General features: G+C 38.3%; 1 protein-coding gene across 3 annotated transcripts in view; it reads left to right on the top strand.

The window, feature by feature from the left end:
- The first annotated feature begins 396 nt into the window (after nt 1–396).
- Nucleotides 397–23991, top strand: part of LOC105304266 (rhox homeobox family member 2-like) — a 28159-nt gene continuing 4564 nt past the window's right edge. The window contains exons 1-4 of one of the 3 annotated variants that reach the window (XR_896980.2): nt 397–476; nt 5833–5903; nt 6087–6227; nt 10946–10964. The gene's annotated coding sequence lies outside the window, so the exon portion shown is untranslated. Of the gene's footprint in view, nt 477–5832; nt 5904–6086; nt 6228–10945; nt 23596–23991 lie in introns of those variants that run through there. The other 2 variants (XM_023522168.1, XM_011378259.2) reach the window with 2 other exon arrangements.

A 23991-nucleotide genomic window follows, 5' to 3' on the forward strand; every position in this document is an offset into this window, starting at 1 on the left:
TAATTCAACCTGAGTCATTCCTATATATTCTATATGTACATGTGTATGCACATATTTGTGCATACATTATGTATACACACATACATACATGAGACACAGTAGCACCCAATAGTATAGAATATGTAACATGCATGCACAGAAAGCACCTGAAACACAAGTAGAATTATCTGTATTGTTGATATGGCCATTCTGAAATATACCCTCTGGTCTGTCATCTTTCCCTTCAGTTATTTCAAGTACAAGGCTGAGAAAGACATGGTCTCTGGTCCAATTTGGACCTGGCGAGCCCCATGCGGAACCGGAAAAATGCCTCCAACTGGTTGCAGCATCGGCTTGTTTACACGGATACACACGCTCCTTTCTTGTCGGCTGGAGGCCACGTAGGCCTGGGGAAAGATTTTACCGAAGGACCCAGAAAGGTTTCCGTGGTTTCCGTAGCTTTGGGAGGTTGCGCAGCGGCTGGTTCTGGGAATCAGGTGGGTTCCTAGGCTCATGAGAGTGTTCCCTATTTTCGCAGCAACAATGACTCCGTTGTTTCGCGCGCCGCCGGGAGGAGGAACAGGAGGGAGGCTTCGGGCTTCAGGGAGAAGCATCCCAGTTCATCCAAGAGCCCGGAGCGCAGCAAGTCCGCCTGCTCCCCGCGGGACCGCTGCTCTCTCTAGCACTTCTGCTCTCGGTCAGGGGGACCCGAATGGCCTTGGGCATCAGCGGGGACGCCTCAGCCAAGGCTCCCCAAACCGGCCCTACTGCTCTGGCTGGTGGTATCATTCGCGAGAGCAGCCCTCGGTACCGCTGCGCCTTCTTCGTTTCTGCTTCTTCGGGCCGCCTATTGCGGTCCCTGCGGGAGCGACAACCGGTGGCCTAGCCTCCTGGAAAAGGACAAGGAGGATATGTGAGAAGGAAGCGCCTTCGCTCTGAGGAGTGCATCGGGCTTCTAAGTCCGTTTCATCTTTTACCCTGCTTTTCATCGTTTGCATTTCGCTCCCTTTTGCCCTCCTTGCGCCCATTTTCATTTTTTCTTGTCTATCCATGGCAGCCCCTTATTCTCCCTTTTCCTTCTTTAATTCTCACTCATCCTTGAGCCCCTTCAGACAGTGCCCTGATCTTCCTCCACCCCTTTACACCTCGGGTCTTTTAGCGGATATGGCCCAGGTTCGCAGACCTATGTATAGCATTTATTTGCTTTGTACTATCATTTATGAACATGTTTCTATTTTCCACTAGACTTAGTGGAAAGAAAGAACCCTGTGAGTTATTCATCACAGAATTCGCAATGTTTATCGCTTAGTAAGAGCTCAGCCATTGTGTGTTAAATGAATGAACAAATCAGCTTGAGATGATAACGGGATGTGTAAGTGGAAATTCTTTGTTGGGAATTGGAAAGGATTGAGGTTAAGGGTTTAAATTGAAAAACGGGAAAACCTTCCTTCAATACATGATTGAATGAATGTAGGGAAAGTGATGTGCTAAACTGCTGAGGAAGCTACCTTGAGAAAGATCTTGTTAAGTGTTCTCAATCTTGACCTCGAGGAATGAGGGGAGGATGAGGTCAATTATCCTCTAGGGAAAGTGAGTACTGGAGTGGAAAAATAGTTTAAGAAGGAGAAGGAAAAGAGTTATAATTATTGCTGTGTATTTATTCGTATCTCATGTTTATTGAATGTCTCAGGTAGCATACTAAGTGCCTTGAATGTGTTTTTAAAAATGAGAAATTTAAAAACATTCCAGGCATTGAGGGGTAAGTTGAATTTACAAGTTGAGAGAGATCTTCACGAGTCTTTTTTCTTTCAGCAGTGGGAGGTAATAAAGCATAGTGAGGAAGATAGTCGCTGGATTCAGACTGCTTGAGTTTGAAGCCCTGCTTTGCCACATAATACCTGTGTGACCTTGGGTGTGGAGAGTTTAAGTTACTGCATTGTATTGCTGCCTTGGCATCCATTTTGTTCAGCCAAGTGGTTTGCTGGGACCTTAAAATGACACTATCCCCCTCATGCAAGCACGTGCCTTAGATAGCCCACAGAGTCACAAACAAATGTAAGTTCCTGATATGACTTCCCCAGCAGCCCTCGTGATCAGCTGCCTCCCAGCACCTGTATGCTGTATGGGCCCCCTAGAAAAGACCCCTGGGGCTTACCAAAAACCTACTCTTTCGGTTTAAATTGATCTATCTTGTCCTAGCCTAGGAACCCAAAGTACTCCACCCACAGACCCTAATAAAGGTATGTGCCCCAGGTCCTGTCTTTCTATCTGCACTCTGCCTTGACCTCCCCGTGTGGCTCTTCCAGTACCTGTAAGTAATAAACTGTTCTATTTCAGTTTCTCTTGTAGTCTGTTGTTGAACTTAAGCTTACCATCCAGCACCCTGGGCTCCACTTAACAAATGTTAATTTAACAAAGTCAAAACATTGGATAAGTTCCTTAAACTCTCTAAGCTTCATTTCTTCACCTGTAAAAGGGGATAAAATAGTACTGATGTATTTAGTGTTGTAATGATTTAGTACCTGGAACATAAGACACATTCCATGTTAGCTATTAGGGTTTCATGCCTGGGAGGACAAACAGTAAAAACAGTCCTGAGTTACAGTGGAGACCTGCCTTTCCAAGTTAAATGTTTCAGAAAGGTGCCCCCAGTCTGTGTCAATCAAAAACCAAACAGCTTGTTATTTTAGAATCTTAACCAAAAGGTGTAAGAATAGCTTGGATGAAATTTGCATTTGTGCATGTAGAAGATAATTTATCTTACGAGCACAGATGAAACCAGGTAGCAGCAGGGACAGTGTGGTCTCCTATTCACCCTATTGGTGAAGGAGGGTTGTCTTCCCTAGGATTATGGGGAGGCTGAACACAGGACACCTGACACTTGTCAAATGAGATCCACTACCCAGGGATAATCTGGAAGTGTGCCTGGTCTCTTTGATAAAGAGGGTTATTTGGCTAAGGGACCTCATCTGCAGGAGCAAAGTGGTGAGGGGAATTTGCAGTTATGCAATTGGAGGCCCTACTGGTTTCCCCAGATGTCAAGGCAGTACATTAATATAGGGCCTTAATTTTATGCTTTGCATCATAAGCACTGTGTGTCTTTACAGTCCGGCAGGCCCATTGACCCCTATACTCTTATATTCAAAGAACTGTTATTCGTATGTTTACTTTTAGATTGCCTGCTTCTTGATTGGGAGACCCTCTGAGTCCAACTGTGCATAAGTATAATACCTTTTCCCCTGGATAAAAAAAAGTAAAAAAAAAAATAATGCATTCAAACAATGAAACCAAATATACTTATTTTGTAAAGATTTTTTAAAAACCAAATAAAGACATAAACAACTAAACTTCGGGGAATTGAGCCTGTTAGTTTTTCCCATTTATGAGTAACAGCAGAAATTTTAAAAAGTGACAAACATAATAAAAAGAAATGTTTAATGTTCTCCAAAGAACAGATAGACAATATATTCCTTTTCCAGAAAGGAATGAAAGGAAAAACAGGGAACAAACCCTGAATCTCATTGAATACAACTTTTGTCACATAGAACTTTTTCTTTTCAGAGCTCCATTTATTTTCTACTTCTAGTGCTTCATTTTTTAAAAATTGGCTTTACTAATTCCCGGGTTTCTGAAAACTAAAGTTTTAACCAAACCAAAACAGACTCCTTTTTTCTTTTATAAATGTGTGCGAACAAATGAAATTATTTCCAAATGTAAAACTGTTTCTGTCATATTGTAGAAAGCGAAATGAGCAGTTAGGAGCTATGTCGTGGGTATGGCAGAAAAGATGATGCACTTGACAGCCCTCCAAGGCTGCATTTCTGGCCCAACCTCTCAGGCTGACAGTAGCCTAGCATTTGATATTAGAACATCAAATCCTAAAAATTGAGTTCACATTTATACCAAGTTTTTAAAGATTAAAATGTAAAGGGATAACTGGACTTAACTGGACCTATTGAATTTGTGAAGATGATAGACGAGATAGATAGATAGATAGATAGATAGATAGATAGATAGATAGATAGATAGATAGATGATAGATAGATAGATAGATATGAATTAAACAATTCAGCCATTGAATTATTTACATGCCTATATTTTCTGATAGATTAAGTGAGAGAGGATTGGAGAATTGGGAGCTCCTAAAGTGTGAAGACTTTCTCTAGAGAATCCTTGATATAGACTGAATTGTGTTCCCCCTGCCAAATTCATAGTTTGAAGCCCCAACCCTCAAAGTGACTGACTGTATTTGATAATAGGGCCTTTCAAGAGGTAATTAAGATTAAGTAATGGCATAAGGATGGGGCCCTGATTCAAAAGAACTGATAGCCTTATTAAAAAAGGAAGAGACAACAAAGATCTCTCTCTCCCTCACCTCCCTTTTCCCCCTTCCTTTCCCTCCCCCTCCACTATGTGTACACAGAGAAAAGTCCAAGGGAGGACAAAAGGATAAGGCAGGAGTCTACAAGCCAAGAAGAGAGGTGTCACCAGAAACTTACTTTGGTGGTACCTTAATCTTGAACTTCTAACCACCAGAATGGTGGGAAAATAATTTTTGTTGTTTAAGACCCACAACCTGTGGTATTTTGTTATGGCAGCCCTAGCTAACTAATACAATCCTGAACCAGAGTAAGTTGTTAAAAATACATATTTAAAATGTTATAACGTTTGTTAAATCTCAAGTCTATTAAATTTTTTATTAGGTGAAGAACTTTAAGTACATCTCACACTTTTCTTCTTCCTTCTGATTTATCCTCTTATAACCCTTAGGTTTTGAAAACATAGAACATACCTAAGAACTAAAACATGTTGCCAGTGGATTTTAGCAGGCTAATTGTTCTCTTTAAATTATTCATGAGGTGCTAATTTCTTATTCATAGAAGGGTTCGATGTTAAATAATACATTTATATTATTTTGAAATATTTTTTTCTCAACTTAATAGCAGATTGCATGCCATATATTAGCATTACAAGAGGATTTAAAAATGAATGTACTAGTATGGTTTTGTTTAGTTAATTGCCCTATATCCAATAATATCTGATGGCTTAATGCTTCCTTTACCTATTTCTTTTTTGTTGGGTGGTATTTATAAGCTGCTTCTTCCCTCTATTTCTATGTCTACTTTAGGTTGAGTTGAGACAATATGCTTCACAGGTATACTTTGTAATTTTTGACAGGGTGGTAAAGCATTATTATCAGAAACTTGTTCTTACAAATAATAACAACCCGAATAGAATTAGAGTTAGACAGAACCCTAAAATAATTTTCTAGGGTTATTCCAAATCTGATCTCCAGATGAAAAGATTATATGATATGGAAATCCTATTTTATACTATTTTAAAATTTTAATAACTCATTTTCAAAATTCTCCACGACGAATTGAAATCTATTTATACTGTAGTGTGTGAGGTTCTTCTTGCTCTGGGGAGAAAGAACAGTTGCTGCTCTGCCATATGTCCTTTACACACATAGAATAAATTATGACGTCTTCCCTCAGTCTTCTTATCTCCACTTTCTTTCATCTTTTCCTGTGGAGCCTATTTCCTTACATTGTCCTGTGGTTTCTTCCGAAAATGTAAATCTTACATGCTTATTTCAGTTTGAATAGCACTTCGTATGGTCTAAAGCATTATGCAAGTGTAAATGATTATTATATTATGATGGTTATATAATACATTATGATAATTATATTATTATCCTCGAACTGTACTCTTAGAAAAGCAGTCCAGTGCTTGCTTTTAATGGTTCGTGGACAATCATTTGTCATTGAAAAATTTAAGTCTATATTTTTTACTCCATAGTCCATGTTTCATCCTTTTTCTGATTCTTACAATCATCTTCTTTAAATTCAGCTCTGATGAACATACACCAGTAGAGGATGAAGAGCCAAAGAAAAGCACCACTTCAGCTTCTACTTCAGAAGGTATCTTTTAAATACAGAGCTTTTTTATATTGGGAAGTTACAAAATGAGTTTATGTTGAATATTAAACTTTGTTTTTACTCAATTTACCCATCATCTTTTCCTCGTTCATATTTCATATATAATAAAATTGATGCCCAGAAATGCTTCTTTAGAAGTTAGTTTCTTATTTTTATTTTATGTAGAAGAAAAGAAGAAGAAGAAGAAGTCTAGTCATTCAAAAGAAAGGTCCAAGAAAAGGAGAAAGAAAAAATCATCTAAAAGAAAACACAAGAAGTATTCTGACGATAGTGACAGTGACTCTGATTCCGAAACAGACTCCAGTGGTAAGAAAGTCAACATAATTCTGCGAGCCTTGTTTCAAAACTGGTTTTACTTCTTAAAGCCTATTCAGAAGAAGGTTCTTAGAAACAATATTAGCTAAGAGTTTTTGAACACTTACTTTGTGCCGGACACCCTGCTAAGTGCTTGATAGTCATCATTGCTATTTAGTCCACACAGTGACCACAGGATACATCTTAGAGATGAGGAAAGAGAGGCACAGAGCAGATTGTAAGTACCACCCTCAAGGTCACACAGTTGGGATTCGAACTTAAGCAATGTGACTCCAGATTGGTTGTGTGTAGTTGCACAAGGCATGTGGCACTGAACCAAGTCAGGGCTGGGCTGTGAGACTTGAGGTGCCAAACCAAGCCGTACAGGGCTGTATCAGCCCAGTGGAGCAGCTCTTTTGTGTAATTCTCACACTCAGTGGGCACCTTTGTGCACTTTTCAAAAAGACGCACCATAAAGGACTCCCTTCAGGCTGGCAGCTGATTTGAGGAAGACACCCCTGTGAGTGGCACATCACAAAAAGCCACCTTGTTTGTGTCCTCTCCTGGCTGATGATTGACAGAGGGTGCCTCCTCTGGGGACACTATACCAGGCACCCCTTTCTCTGATGTCATCTGTGTTTCCTCACCCCCACTGTCACTTTTCTTCCTCACTGCTGGAAGACTGGACTTTCTTAAAGCACAAATCTGAGCATGTCAGTCCCCTATTTAAAATCCTTCAGTAGCTCTCCATAGCCTTCAAGGTAAAGTTCAAACCCTGGTTGAACCCTCTCTAATCACATATACCCTGTCACTTTCTCTCCTAGCATCCTCTGTAGCCTGAGAACTATTTTCTGTCTCCTCAATATTCCGTGTTCTTTCTCTTGATTTTGTTACTTGATATGAGGTTTGCCTGCAATGCCAATCTCTCCCTGCATGCAGCTTGTCTTACTCATTTCAACGGTGGGCAGGCATCACTTTTGTAGTAAAACTGATTTTAAAAAGAACTAGCTTAAGAGTCACCCTTGCCTGGTCAACCATTCCTCAAATACCCTCCCCAAATCAGCCTGCTTTTGAGACTCCTCTGTAGGTCCAGAGTACCCCAGCCTTCCCCTATCACTCTGGATTCTATTTATCTCTTTACTTCTGTCTCCCCCATTAGACTGAGCTCCTGGAAAGCATCCTCCAAATGTATACATAGGGGTTTCCCCCCTTTTTCACCATGAAAATACTTGCACACTCAAAAAAAGTAAAGGGAAGCACTCAGGTTTAACATATGTTAGCTTTTTGACCTATTTGTTTCAAATATGGGGGTTTTGCTGAGATATTGAAAGTAAGTTACAAATATCACAATTTGATGTTAAATATTTCTGTATGCAACTCTTAAAAGACATTTTCCTACTTAACCACAATACCATTATCTCAGTAAATCAATAATAATTCCCTGTGTCATCTAACATGTAGTAAAACAGCATGGTTTCTGACATAAATGTTCAAATGAATGAATTTCTCTGTAACAACGAATGGGACAGCAAAAGCATACTTAATCTGCTCAAAGGTGTTAAAGTTTAGAGGTAATTTTTTTTTCAATTAGAATGTATTTATTTTTTTTTAAATTTATTTTTATTATGGTGACATTGGTTAACAAAATCCAGTAAGTTTCAGGTATACAATTCAAGAGTAAGGCATATATATTGCATTGTGTGTTCACTGCCCATAGTTATATTTCTTTCTGTCAACACGTATTTGACCCCCTTTACCTCGTCTAGTTACCCCTCCCCCCTCCCCCCCACCTTTTGGTAACCACTAGTCTATTGTCCATGTCCATGGACAATATTCTGTTTGTTTGTCCTGTTCATTTGTTGCTTTTAGGTTTATATCCGACATATAAGTAATATCATGTGATTTTCAACTTTTTCTGTCTGGCTTATTTCACTTAGCATGATTATCTTGAGGTCCATCCATGTTGTCGCAAATGGCAGTATTTCATCTCTTCTTATGGCTGAGTAATATTCCGTTGTATATTATGTACCACAGCTTCTTTATCCAATCATCTGTGGTTTTGCATTTCTCTAATGATTAGTTATGTTGACCATCTTTTCGTGTCTATTGGCTATCTGTATTTCCTCTTTGGAGAAATGCCTATTAAGGTCCTCTGCCCATTATTTTTTTAAACTTTTTAAAATTTTTTTATTAAGTTTATTGGGGTAACATTGGTTAATACAATTATATAATTTTTAGGTGTATATTATCATTTGGCATTTGTATATTCTATTGTGTGTTTACCACCCAAAGTCCAGTTTTCTTCAGCTATCATATATTTGATCCTCTTTATCCACTGAGCACTGGAGCTCAGAGCAAGTGAGTCTGTCACCAAGTAAATCTATAATCAGGCCCTTTAAAAGAGATGTCTGAGACTTCCGCAGCCTTCTGTCTCACTCAACCACAATCTCTGCTGGTTTTCACAGCCAGAGATTGTAGGGACTTCTCTTACTGGCACTGAAACCCTGGGTTTGGGAGCCTAGTGTGGGGCCAAGACCCCTCACTCCTCCTGGGGGTCCTCAGTAGCCAAGATATTCCTCCTAATTCTCTACTGTCACGTCTTTGCCCCTCCTCCCAGTCTTGAGGTGGCCTCTTATGTGTGTCCCCAGTTGTTGGACTTCTGTTCAGACAGACTTCAGGCAATGCCCAATGATAATTGTTCTGTAGTTTAGTTGTGGTTTTGATGTGGTAGTGAGAGGAAGTGAGCACAGCGTCCACCTACTTTGCCATCTTGACCAGAAGTCCCTTGTCCCTACTATTTTTATACCCAATCTTCTATCATAGGAGAAAAAAGGGATTGGTTTAGTATATTGAACAGTCAATACCATATTAGAAAAACAACATGCAAGTCTGTGTGCTATTGAGATTTTAAATCACAATAGGAGAAAGTATTTCCTTATTGTAAAATATCTTAGGAAAGTTAAGACTGTGCTCCCTCCGTCCAGTTCACCCTTAGAGTGGACTATGTGCCAAATTCTTGACTAGGCTTATTGCTTTGTTTTTATTCTCCCACTTTTAATATTATTTTCCAGATCTTGGGGGCAAGACTAGCTAGTGCATTGCACTGTGTCCTCGCTGTTAATTTTTTGCCTGGTAATAGGAAAAGAAATCTTAAGTGTCCTGACAGCAGACTATCAGCTATCCAGCTGCTTTGCCCGCTCCTCACTAGAGATAGTGTCACCTTGGTAATGGGGGAAGCTGAACATGATAAAAAAACTCAACCCCTTTCAAAGTCAGATTGAGGGAAACAGCCCCCTATTTGAAAAGCCCCTCTTCATTCTGAAGTAAATAATCAACAGAAGCACATTGGATTTTAGAAGGTTTCTTTCAAGGATACCTAAGGGGTCCTTCATCCCCAAAATTCTCGAGAATTAAAAAGGTGGTCTGTGAGACTGGGCAAAATGGCATAGATGATAGAGACTTTGTACAACTCCTCTTGTGACCACACCAACATTGTGACGGAAACACGGAGAAAATAGGAAACAGAGTTGCCGCGGTCTAGAGGAAGAGAAGCCCTACAACTAGAGAGAGAAATAAGAAATTATCCTGCAACGGTAAAAGGTGGGAGAGGGTGAAGATGCGAGGCTGCATGGTCCTCAGCGGCTGAGTGGGACACAGGCTACGGCAGCTGCAGATGCTTCTTTTAAAGGGGCCATGTCCATGAGTGGACTTTTGCAGTGATGGACTTGCTCGCTCTGAGCACCAGCACCAGATCGGCTGCTTAGCAGGGCACCAGAGACTTATAGGGGGACACAGAGTTGTTGGAGCGAGGGCCAGAGGTCAGCCTTTCTCCCAGGAAGAAGTGCTGTGGGTATCCATTGTTCCTCTCCTTCCCCCTCCCAGTGTGTAGATGCAGTGTTGCCATAACTGAGCCATCATCAAATTGTATAACAGAGGTCACTCCTCCTAGAGGAATCCCTGAAACTCCGCCTCCCCCAACTTGCGGCCCCACCCAAGCCACATCCAGTTGTGTCCTCAGCAAGTCCTGTGCCCCTTGCTGAGCAGCTACAACCCCCAGCTGGTGGCAGCTGGCCTCGGCTTCTGGCATGGCCTCTTGTGGCAACTATAAGCACAGCATCTGTGGATTGCTTGCTGAATCTTAACAGGTGGTCCTGGAGGGACACAGGCTAGGGCTAAACTTGTCCTGCAGTTGAAACCCTCTCAGGACTGTGCCACTGGACACCTACTACACAAAGCCATGCTAATAAGACTGGGAGACTTAGGAGCTTTGCTTAGTACATAGAAACAGATACAGAGAGGCAGCCAAAATGGGAAGACAAAGAAGCAGAAACCATATGAGAGAACAGAACAGAGATCTAGGAATAATGGAGTCCAGTAATCTAACATATGCAGAGTTCAAAACACTGGTTATAAGAATGTTCAATGAACTTAGAGGAAGTGTAGATGAACTCAGTGATAACTTTTAAAAAGAGAGAAAAAACAAAAAATGGAAATGGAAATTATAAAAGGGAACCAGTCAGAAATAAAGAATACATTATCTGAGATGAAATGTATATTAGAGGGAATCAACAGAATGTATAAAGTGGAGGATCAAACCACCCATATAGAGGATGGGGAACCAACCAGAGGACACCAAATCAGAATAGCAAGCAGAAAGAATCCAAAAAAAATTGAAAATAATTTAAGGAGCCTATGGGACAAAATTAAATGTAACAACATCTGCATCCTAGGGGTACCTGAATGAGAAGAGAGAAAGCAAGAATTTGAAAACCTATTTGAAGAAATAATAATGGAAAACTTCCCTCACCTGGTAAAGGAAATAGACATACAACCCCAGAAAGCTCAGAGTCCAAAAAGGATGAACCCAAAGAGGCCCACATCAAGACACATCATCATTAAGAAGCCAAAGGTTAAACACAAAGAGAGAATCTTAAAAGCAGCAAGAGAAAAGCAGTTAGTTACCTACAAGGGAGCACCCATAAGACTGGCAGCTGATTCCTCCAAAGAAACTGCAGGATGGAAGGGCTTGGCACAAAATATTCAAAGTGATGAAAACCTAGTATCTACAAAGCTATCATTTAGAATTGAAGGATAGATAAAGAGCTTCCCAGACTCCCCACCTCCCAAAAAAAAGCTAAAGGAGTTCATTACCACCAAGCCAGTATTACAGGAAATGTTGGAGGGACTTCTTTAAGAAGAAGAAAAAAACATATATCAAAAACATGAATAATGAATGGTAATAATTACATGTCTATCAACGAGTACCTCAAATGGAAAAGAATTAAGTGTTCTAACCAAAAGATAGGGTGGCTGAATGGGTAAGAAAACAAGACCCTTACATATGCTGCCTACAAGAGACTCATTTCAGATTAAAAGACACACACAGACTAAAAGGAAGGGGTTGGACAAAGATTTTGCCTTGATGGACCTAGAAGGTATTGCACTGAATGAAGTAAGTCAGATAGAGAAAGTCAAATACCACATGATTTCACGTTCATGTTGAATCTAAAGAACAATGACAAAAACGGAAACAGAATATTTTGACAGCTACTAGACGGGAGGGGAGGGGTTGGGGGGACAGTGAAAAACAGAAAAGGGATTAAGAAGTACAAATGGACAGAAACCAAATAGTCATGGAGATATAAAGTGTAGCATAAGGAAAATATGTTATAAATGTAAGAGGGAAGAAGGGTACTAGATTTAATGGGGTGATCACTTTGTGAGTTAGATCTCTAGTCACTATGCTATACAACTGAAACTAATATATTATGGTATGCTAAACTATAATTGAAAAAAACTCATTGAATTGTACACTATAAATATGAGAAACTAATTGTCTATGATATTTCAGTAAAGCTTTTAAAAAAGGTGTTCTGGCAAGGGGGTTTGTGACTTGTCTTGCTGGGACATAAGAGTTACTGAAGCTCTGGACAAACACTGCCTTTATATATTAGCCTTTAATGCTAAGGAAAGTTTGGCCAAACTAGGTTCAAATTCATTAAAACTCAATTTCTGCTCAGCCAATAGTTTGGAGGGAAAGACGCATACCATTGTCAATTCTGCGTGTGCCAACCTGCCTTCACCCTCCAGCCTTCCTGGGTTTAGGACACTGTCAGCTAACCCAAGTCTAGCTACAAATTCAGTATTCTGAATGGAAGGTGCTGTTGCCTGCAGTAGAGGAGCACTCAGGCCTCTGCCAGCCCAACTCCTCAACTAGGAGATCCCAATTCCATCAGCACCAATTCCTAAAGCAGGAGCTAAGCATTTCAGAACAAGGTCAGCAAGTGGTGCTCCCATGTTCATTGCATCATTATTTACAATAGCGAAGATATGAAAACAACCTAATTGTCCATCAGTGGATGAATGGATAAAGAAAATGTGATGTATATATACAGTGGAAAATTATTCAGCCATAAAAAGAATGAAATCTTGAGGGTGGCTCCATAGTGTAGTGGTTAGCATGTCTGCTTTACACGCAGAAGGTCCTGGGTTTGTGCCCCAGGTGGAGCCATAGACCATACCCCGGGTGTGCCGGGCTCCCCTGGGTGTTCCAGGCCCTGGATGCCCCAGATGCACCGGATGTGCCAGGTGCACCAGGCCCCAGATGCATCAGGCCCTGGGTATACGCCTGAGCTGAGCATGTGGGAGGAGATGCCCCGCCTTCAGAGATCCAGTTCTTAAGGGGAAACGGCAACATCCATAGTTCAGGGGTGGAAGTGAGGTGGGGAATGGAATTAAAGAGGGGGGAAAAAAGAGAATGAAATCTTGCTATTTATGACAATGGATGGAGGTCATTATACTAAGTCAAATATGTCAGAAAGAGAAAGACAAATATCGTATGATCTAATATGTGGAATCTAAAAAACAAAAACAAAACCAAAAAAAACAAGCTTATACAGAAAACCAAGCTCATACAAGTTGCCAGAGGTTGAGGCTGAGTGGTGGGAAAAATTGGTGAAGGAGGTCAAAAGGTACAAACTTTCGATTTAAAATAAGTCACAGGGATGTAATGTACAACATGGTGACTAGAGTTAATAATACTCTATTGTATATTTGAAAGTTGCTAAGAGAATAAATTTAAAAAGTTCTCATCACAAGAAAAATATTCTAACTATGGTGATCAATGTTAATTAGACTTACTGTGGTGATCATTTTGCAATATATACAAATATTGAATCATTATGTTGTATACCTGAAACTAATATAATGCTATATGTCAATTATATCTCAATAAAAGTTAATTTAAAAACCAACAACAATGTGGAGGTGAGGTCACACAAAAGGCTTTTCCCTAAATGCCTAGCAACTATTAAAAAAAAATCAAATAAAAAAGCCATGTCAATTAAACCTGCCTACTCAGCATCCTAGTTAATGGGATTTACATTGTATTCAGTCATTTTGAAAGTTCTCAATTTACAAACTGTGACACTGTGGGCCTCTTCTCCCTTCCCAACTTATTGTAATATTTAGAGTCATTCCTTTGCATGAGATTACAGTCTAAAGAAGGCCAGTGTAATAGAGCCCATTTGGGGGTGATTCAAATGCACCAGTGGTCGAATCTTCCTAAATAGCCGGAGCCCACAGTGGGCTCTCAACTGGGCCAATATTAGATCGATCACTATCCTCAATTCTGGTTATATAAGATAAGTCTATTAAAGTTATGAAATGGAGAGAAGAAAGCATATATTAAGAGTTTCTTGAGGGAATTCATGTTGTAGAGCTTGGAAATCGATGAAAACATTTTACTTATTTTTTAATAAATTTTTGGGGGTGATATTGGTTAATAAAATTACATAGTTTTCGAGTGTACAGTTCTATAATACATCATCTGTATATTGCATTGTATGTTCAGCACCCAAAGTTAGATTTCCTTCCATCACCATATATTTGACCCCCATTACCCTTATCTGCTTCCCCTTCCCTGCTTCCTTCTGATAACCACTAAACTGTTGTCTATGTCCATGAGTTCTATTTGTCTTGTTCATTTGTTGCTTTCAGATTTATATCCACGTGAGTGAAATCATATGGTTCTCAACTGTTTTAGTCTGGCTTATTTCGCTTAGCATGATTATCTTGAGGTCCATCCATGTTGCCGCAAATGGCAGTATTTCATCTCTTCTTATGGCTGAATAATATTCCATTGTATATATGTACCACATTTTCTTTATCCAATCATCTGTCAAAGGATACTTCAGTTGTTTTCTTTTCTTGGCCACCAGGAATAATACTGCTACAAACTTTGGAATGCATATTATCATTGCAGATAAATATTTTCAAGTTTTATGAGTAAATACTCAGAAGAAATTTGCTGGGTCATATAGTAATTCTATTCTTAGTTTTTTGTATCAATTCTTCAGTTAATGGACATTTGAGTGGTTTTTTCCTACTTTTTGATTATGAATAATGCTACCATGAATATTCCTGTATAATTTTTTGTCTGTGTGAACATGTTTTCAATTCTCCTGGGTATGTACCTAGGAGTAGAGTTGCTGGGCCACATGGTAACTCTATGCTACCAGAATTGGAAAGAGATGCCTATAATCAGCTCTCAAGAGCCAGTGCAAATAAGCACATTAAAAAGTTTTCAACATTAGCCATCAGGGAAATGCAAATGTTGGGTCCCAGCCTCAGGTTAAGAAAAGTCTCCTTTTACATCTTGAACCCTAGGAAGTTTGTCAAATATGCTTGACTAACAGATCATATTATTTTGAAACAATATTAAATTATTCGTTTACCCAAAGTGACAATAGAAAACTTTAAATATAAATACAGAAGTTTGCATAATTATTAGCAAAATAGTTCTTACCATTGTGGAGATTCAGTTTTCTTAGGTAACGAAGGGCCTGATTAAGACAACATAAAACGCAGAAAATTATTTAGATAAAACACAGAATCTTTGTTTTCTAGGCAGAAAACATTTTCTGTAGCAGACCAATAGTCCAAGACCTTTGTCCTATTTAGCAGAGGAACAAAACCCAACTCTAATTTTGCATCAGCTTACTTTTGATACTTAAATTAACTTACTCTATTAAATTTATTTTAATCTTTTTCAGCTTGACCATGCATAAAATTCCCTTACTCAGGATTCTTTTTCCACAAGACTTCTACAACTCTTCTAGTCCCTCTTAGTTTGTCTCTTCTTGCTCATTCAGAAATAACCAACCTTAATTAGGACAAACCACTTTATTTTAATTCCTTTAAAAATGTATTTCCATACCTTGTACCTCCCTTTACTGAAAATACACATCATTTCCTTCCATATTAATTAGAATTTATAACCATTAGAACTTTAATTTCTTGTGACAACTAAAAGTATGCAATTAGCATTCTTCAGATTGGCAAATTTAGGAGAGTTCTATACATCTATTTCATAACCTTTAGAAATACATTCTTTTACTGGCAAATCACAAAATGTTTTCATTAGCAGATCTAAATTAATTGTTTCATTTCTCTGTAATAAGAGGTCAAAAGTAGGTAAACTTAGACTTATCTAGCAATCAATGTTTCAGTATTCCGTATTATTTGGAAATATATAGATATTTGATTATTTTTATCCTTTAACTTAGTAAAATTCTAAAGTTTTGAGTTACCAAAATGGTTTGGAAAACCATTTAAGTATACATACAATATAATTATTACTAAAGAGTTAAACTAAAAGGAACTTTTTATCCTATTTACATTTATTTAATTTTTGTTCCTAACAATTAGGTTTATATTACTTATGAAAATTTTACCACACCAAGTTATTTTTCTTGCTGACAAATTTTTCAACAGAAATAACATGTTATTTGACTAATAAACCCAAGTAGGAAAAAAGTTTTATTTAATGCTGATTATTCTAAAGATATGCCTATTTAACCAAACCAAATTCAGAACCAGCTTTAATATCAAACATTTTTCCAAATCATGTGATTCTGAAAAGCATTTGGGTTAGTCTGTTATATTTTGAGAATTCTCATATAAGCACTTGCTTGTTTAAGCCAATTTAATATTACAAATTAACGATCACATTCAGCAGAAATATGCTACATCTAGAACATATATACATAGATATACATAAACATACAAACAGATCTCATAGCTTTCATTTTAAAACACTAGCTTTTATGTCCCAGGTATAATGTAGACTCAGAGGAAAAACTTGATCCAAATTATGTTTTTGGCAGATGGACTAATATAGGATTTTGCTCAGATGACCAAAGCTTTGCATGCTGTTAGACTTTCTTTAAAACTATTTTAAAATTAATTTATAATAAATCATAGAATGCATTTTATTTTCTCTGAGAGGCCTGAGATCCTCTCCTTAAAGGGTGCCCCTTAAGGTCAACAAACACAAACAACAAAATGAAAAGAGAATATGCACAATAAAGTTGGAAAGCTCAAAAGGTAAAAAGATTGGCTTCAGAACACCTGAACTTAAAAGTGGCAGATCTTCCTAGAGGAAGATGGAGCTGGGATGGAGCCTGAACACAAGATGGCAACTGCCACATGTCTGAAGATGAAGAAAATGGGGAAGGAGAAGCTTCAGCATTTTACCCCTCAGTGGGAGCAAACAATAAAAAGGAGAGGTTTTTTTTTTTTTTCCTTTTCATGATGGCCATAGCAAACAAAACATGAGATAAACACTAACTTGGAATTAAACCAGGGCCACAATGGTAAGAGCACCAAATTCTATCCACTAGACCACTAAGGAGGCATGGGTTAAACTCTGACCATATGTCTATCATAGGGATTTCTCTCTGGCCCCAGCAAAGTTCAAGTGAGTGAGGCCCAGATGCAGCCAGCTGCTTTTACTATGTACAATGGAGGAGTATGTTAAGTTCCTAGTCCTCTGGGGTGAGAGAGAGCGAGAGAGCGAGAGAGCGAGAGAGAGAGAGAGAGAGAGAGCGCGAGCAAGCGAGAGCGCAGTGCCTCTCTTCTACAATGTCAGAAGGCTCTCACAAAGGAGTTCACCATGGTCATGCCACCCACCCTTCCTAAACACCACTACCACCACCATCACCAAAAGTATAGAGCTCTAATTCAGGCATTTCCAATTATTTTCAGAAAAAATATAGCTATATCTGTCCACCCAAGGATATGTGATGTCAATTCCTCAAGAATCGATTTTAAAAGGTACACGGACATTTTGAGTTTATTGTCTATATGTCTTCTTTATATTCATTTATATCAACATTCATACAATTGTTGCCCAGTGCTTGAGAAACCAGGTTACCTAGCCCCTTCCCCTGTGTACCACCAGCTATTGCGTTAAGTGGTGGGGATAGTAACTTGTGTCCTAGAAATTAAACTTACAACTGTGCGTGCCAAGAGTATCTAGCATTCATTCAAATTATACAAAGAACAGGCTTCTGTACAATATCTATAGCGCTAATCTCTCCCATAGCTTATGATTCTATATGCAACTGCCTATTAGATATGTTAGGCATCTCGGAGGCCCACTGGCTTCCCAAAGTCACAACATCCACACAATCAAATTTATCCTTTGTGCCTGTGGGGGATAAAAAAAACAATACCTTTCCTCCCACCTTCTAAGTTGTTACTATGGGGCCAATAATCAAATTAACAGAGACTGGTTAACAGGAGAAAATCAAAAGTTAACACATGCTCATAGGGAGTTCACATATGCATGAAAATTCCAAAGACAGTGAGGCAACATTGGGTATATAGGACATTTTGGACAAAGGAGAAAGGGTGGAGTGTTAGATTTCAAAAGTGAGAATGAACAATTTACAGGTAGTTGAGAAAGAGCGGAACATACCTGGCAAAAAAATTCTTGCTAGGCAACTCAGGAACAATGGGACATAGGATATCTAGCTAACAGGTGCCTGTCTGAAGCCCTCCTATTTACTTAATTCAAATTAGGCTAACAAGACCATCCAAAAGATTGCCTTCCTGAAACAGATTTTTCTGTCTGAATCTCTTGGGCAGGAAAGCGGGGAGGGTCAAGGGTTTTCTCTGAGGCTTTTGTTTCTTAATAAACCCCCTTAAAAAATCGATATCCCAAAAGGCAAAACTTTTGGTCCCTTCATGCTCAACATGATCTTTCACATATTTCTCTCATTAAGTAGTGTCATCTTCTGGTTTAAGCTAGAAACCCTGAAATCATCCTTGAAACTTCTCTGTTCATTAATTCTCATATTCACTCCATCAGCAAGATATTTTTGGTTGTCACAATAGAGTATCCCACTAATATCTAGTGGGTACAGGCCATGGATACTGCAAAACATCTTACAATGCACAGCAGAGTCCCCCACAACAAAGAATGATCCCTTCCAAAATGTTATTAGTACGAAGTTGAGAGACTAAGTTAATAATATTGTACTAATGCCAGTTTTCTGGTTTTGACAATGTGCTATTGTTACGTATAATATTGCCATAGGAGAAAGCTACATAAATGTCATGCAGGATCCCCACATACTACTTATCAACTTCTTGAAAGTCATAAGCTATTTGAAAATAAAAAGTTATAACAACAATAATAATAATGAAGATGAATTAAACTTTCCAATTACTCTCCATTGCACTTAAGATAAAACCCCAAATCTAACCATATTGTTCAAACCCAATTCCATCTCCACCATTTGCTGGCTGTGTGACCTTGATCAATTCAAACTGTCATTCAGAATATTCTCATTTGTAAAATAGAGATGATGCTACCGTAAAAAATATGTAACATGGTGTTCCTGAAGGCACTCTGTAAATTATTAACGTGTACAAATGTGGGGAGTTATTAACACTTTTGAGCCCTGGCTCTCACTTTTCCCCTACCTCATCCGAACCAAACTTAAGTATTTGCTGTCCCATATTTTTTATCCTTCTGTATAATCTTTTTAAGTGATCTGCCTAGACTATCTCTCCCACTTTCAATTCCATCCAATGAATTTCTTTTTTATTAAAGGCTCACACACAAAGACAAACTGGTTATACCAATGGGAAAAAAATCCTAAATGTTCAGCATTTATTCAGCATTGGAGAAAATGATTGATTGAATTATGGTACCTGACTAGCAGTGTTTGTCATCAGTTCATTAATTCAATAAATATTTATTGAGTAGCTAATAAGTGCCAGGCACTGTATTTGACCCTAAAATACAACAATGGTTGTGGCTGGCAATGCATATTGTTTGAATGATTAAATGAAATAAAGAATGAAGGAACAACAATTGTGGCATAATAAGAAATATATTCAGCCTTTGTCCCTGGTTCCTAGCACAAAGCTCAAACCCTTGCAATTTCCTGAGTAATAGGAGTATCTTTTGTCATTCATGAGAAGCCCTTTTTGAGCTTAGATACTATGGAGGTGACTTGGGGTGGTGCCCCTACATAACCTCAGTATGGGGCTGGGCACCAGAAGGACCAAGTAATTAGAGAGTTGGAACTTTCAGGCTCCCTCACCTCAGAGAAGGGGAAGCAGGGACACTGAAGATGAAAACAGCATAATTTTAAAAAAATTAAATTAAAAATAAACAAAACAATTTAACCGTCCATCAATGGATAAATGGATAAAGAAGATGTGGTACATATATACAATGGAATTTACTCAGTCATAAAAAAGATGAAATATGGCCATTTGCAACAACATGGTTGAATCTTGAGGGTATTATGCTAAGTGAAAGAAGTCATAGAAAAGGACAAAGTCTGTATGATTTCACTCATATGTGGAATATAAAACAAAAAAAGTTACAAATGAACTAACAAAAACAAATTCATAGATACAGATAACAGAATGGAGTTGCCAGAGGGGAAGGGAGATAGGAGAGGGAGAAATGCATAAATATATGGTAACAGATGGAAACTATACTTTTGGTGGTGAGCACACAATAGAGTATACAGATATTGAATTACAATGTATACCTGAAATTTATATAATCTTATTAACTAATCTTACCTCAATAAAAATTAAAAAGCCCTCTCGAACAACAAGATTCGATGCGCTTTTGGGTTGTTGAGCACATGGAGGTATGGGGAGATTGGCACACCCAGAGAGAACATGAAAGCTCCATGCCCCTTCCCACATACTTTACTCTATGCACTTCTTCATTTGGCTGTTTATCTGTATCCTTTATAATACCCTTTATAATAAACACATAAATGTAAGTAAATGTTTATAATAAACAGGTTAATGTAAGTAAATGTTTGAGTTCTGTAAGCCCCTCTAGCAAATTAATCAAATCTCAAGAGGGGGGTGTGGAAACCTCCATTTATAGCCAGTTGGTCAAAAGAGCAGGTAACAATCTGGACTTATGATTGGCATCTGAAGGGAGGGGGGCAATCCTGTGGAATGGAGCCCTTAAACCTATGTGATCTGACACTAGTGTCAGAATTGAATTAAATTGTAAGACACCCAGTCAGCATCCACTGAGAACTACAGAATTGCTTGGAGGCATGGAAAAACCCTGCAGTATTATGCAATCATTTAATCAAAGCTTACAAAAACATTTTTTAACATGGAGGAAATGTTCTTGATGAAATGTTAGATAACATAGATACAGAACATCAGATAGTATGTGGAATACAGTACTTATAAAAGAAATTACAGGACAATAAAGTAAAAAAAATAGTTTTCATTATCACTCTTGGATATTAGACAAGGTTTTGATGAATTTAATTCATTTTATTTTTGACTTCATAATTTCTATAGAAATCTCAATGATAATGTGTTAATTTTGTTATTGAAGGGGAAGTATTTATTTGTGGAAGGCCAATAAGAACTCCCACCCGTACTTCAAAGTCCATCTTAACATCCACCTCTTCCAAGTATGCTTCCAGATTTACTGAATGTAATTTCTACCCCCTTAGAACTCTTATATTATTGCTTTATTACTCGTATGCGGTATTTGCCTTGTTCCAGAATATATGTCATTTTAACTCATGTATTTTCTTTCTCTCCATGACTTGGTTATATCTTTGGCCCCTACAAAGATATAATCACTAGATGAACACCGAATTATACAACTATACACACATGCAGACACACACATACAAATGATAGGGAGAAAAAGGATGATAACTATGAAGAAGGAGAAAGAAACAGGAGAGAAGAGTCTTTGCAACTCAGAGATTTCCAGAGAAACTCTACAGACAGTGCTTCAGACAGAGCAGAGTATGTTGCTGTTCTGTTTCTCAATCCACATCTAAGACCACCAAGTAAGTGCCAGACCCTTTCTGGGAAACTCTTTGCTACTTCAGTTTGTCACTCAGGACTGCAGGATGGGCTGGGAGGAAAATAAGATGACCGAGCCAACACTAGACATGCTCAGTTAGAAAAAGTCCCCAGGCTCACTGGCCTTGTTATTAAGGCCATCCAACCTTCACCTATACTCACTAACCAATCAGCAAGTCCTTACTGAATGCCTATTATGTACATAATACTGCTTTGGGGAATAAGAATGTATAATGCAAGGAGTTTACAATCTAACTGAGGAATCGCAAAATACGCATACATATTGAGGGAACCAGAATTTCCCACCCCAAAATATGCCTTTGTGATACTGATTATTTTAAGCTTTTTTTTTTCTTTAAGAAACAAAAGACTCAAAGAACTTTGATCCTTCCCCTTACCTGCCTGAAGGCATTCAGATATAAAAACCTGCTTCAGGAAGGGAGCCTTAGCATATTCACCTTAGCAGGTATAAATTAAGTGTGGCAGACAGGGAGACTCTGAGCAAATCTGTTTGTTAGATTTGTGTCTCTCCGTGTCCCCTTGTTCCTGGGTGGCCCAGCAAGAATTTGTTTATTTTCAGCCCCAACAATATGCACACATACTACATTCACCCATATACATGCATACACCTATATATTTGTGCTTCCATACATTTAAAAGTGACTCACAACAAGGCAATGTAATAAGAATCCAATTAATTGCTTCTTACAAGAGATGGGGATTAAACTAGAACTTGAAAAATTTGAAAGTCAATGGTAATTAGCCTATTGCATAGTCTTTTACCATCAAGTAGAATAAAAGCAAATAATTTTTCCCAATCCTAGCAATGATAAAGAATGTCAAGTACTGTTCCCCTCTGAAGGATTCCTGTCCAGAATGCAGTGGCAGGGAGAGTCCTTTGAGGCTTGAGCTGCCTCAGGTAAAGACACCTTCTGAGGTGGCATCTGCTTCATGCATCACCACATGGAGCCGTGAACAGCAGTGATTCTACAAGCTTCCTGGACATAATGGTCTAATCTAATCAGGCATGATTTAAAGAAAAATTATGGAATTTTACCCTTAACTCTTGGTTACAGCAAAGTGATGCACAGTCCCAGGGTACGGACATGGACTTAGTGTGCAAATGATTCAGCTTCCTGGAATAAACCTGAAGGGCCCATGGTGTCCTAAAATAAAGCAGTGAATGAAAAAATTGAATCACTTTTATTGTCATAACCACCAACTCTTTTCTAAGGTGTAGATATGCAAATAGCACCCCCTGAGTTTTCCTCTTATTTTACCAGCGTAGACACAGCAAAACTTAAGTTCTAAAAATAGCAACTATAAAAAGTCACTTTTGAGGCAACCAGGGAGTTCTGAATACAGGAGACTGGGTGCCGATACCAAAGGATTATTATTACCATTCAGGTACCTGGATAGCATTGTAGTGATCTAGAAAAAAAGTATACTTTTTAGAACGGGCATATACACACAAAGATGTAGGGATTAAAAAAAAAACAACATATCTTGAATTTTTTTTAAATACAATAAAAAGAAGAGAATGACTGGGAGGGGGAAGAAGATAAAAGGAATAAAGGAAGAAAGGGAGAGAGGGAAGGAGAGAGAGATGAAGACAATTTGGTAAAATCTTGATAAATATTGAATCTGGATGAAAATTTTTATAGGGGTTCCATTACAGTATTCTTTCTACATTGGTGTATTTTGAAATTTTCATGATAAAAGGAATTTTTAAAAATAAAAAAATCAAACCCCTTAACACAAATGACAATAATAAAAACTACTTATATTTTTACTCAGTGAAAATTAATAAAGTATCTTTCTATATTTTGTTTTTGCTTCGTGAGAATTCTCTGAATACAAGACATAGAAACAACCTAAGTTTCCATCAGTGGATGAATGGATAAAGATGTGATATGTATATATAATTCAATCCATGAGAAAAGAATCCTGTCATTTGCAACAACATGGATGCATCTAGAGGACATTATGCTAAATGAAATTAGCCAGAGACAAAAACAAAGTATTCTGTGAAATGATTATTTTTATTTTTGCTAATAGTAGTAGCAGTAATAGTCACCTTATTTTACAGTTGGGAAACTGAAGCTTGGAATGATGATGAGCCTTGCTCAGTGTCACGTGACAAGAATACGGGGCGAAGTTCTCGCTATGAGGAGGAAACTAGAAGAGCAATACTTTGTGCTGAAACCAGATTCAGGTATTCTAACTCCAAAGCCTGGCTTCTTTACTAAATCCCTGGTCTTCTGTATTTTGGGGGAGGGGGTGGTTAGTGTCATCATGTACCCCTTCATTATCTGATGAAAGGTGCACACACACTCTTAAAATTACAGTACATACAGACTTTACATTCAAATTCAGAGACTCAGTCTTCATGATGTCCAAACATAGCCTCCAAATCAAAACACCATATCTGAACAATGTGCCCCATTCCAAAACTGCAATGAACTCAGCCAAGTGCCACCCTAGAGATTCTCCCCCTCTACTCCACATCGTAAGACACTGCTTTCATTAAGTCACTGCCCCTGACCAAAACCTTTATAGTTAACTATGCCCAACTTCTTCCATAAGTTTGACCGGAACCCACCTTTTAAAC

The sequence above is a fragment of the Pteropus vampyrus genome, unplaced genomic scaffold (genome assembly GCF_000151845.1).
Source record: "Pteropus vampyrus isolate Shadow unplaced genomic scaffold, Pvam_2.0 Scaffold335, whole genome shotgun sequence".
In the NCBI taxonomy this organism is placed as follows: Eukaryota; Metazoa; Chordata; class Mammalia; order Chiroptera; family Pteropodidae; genus Pteropus; species Pteropus vampyrus.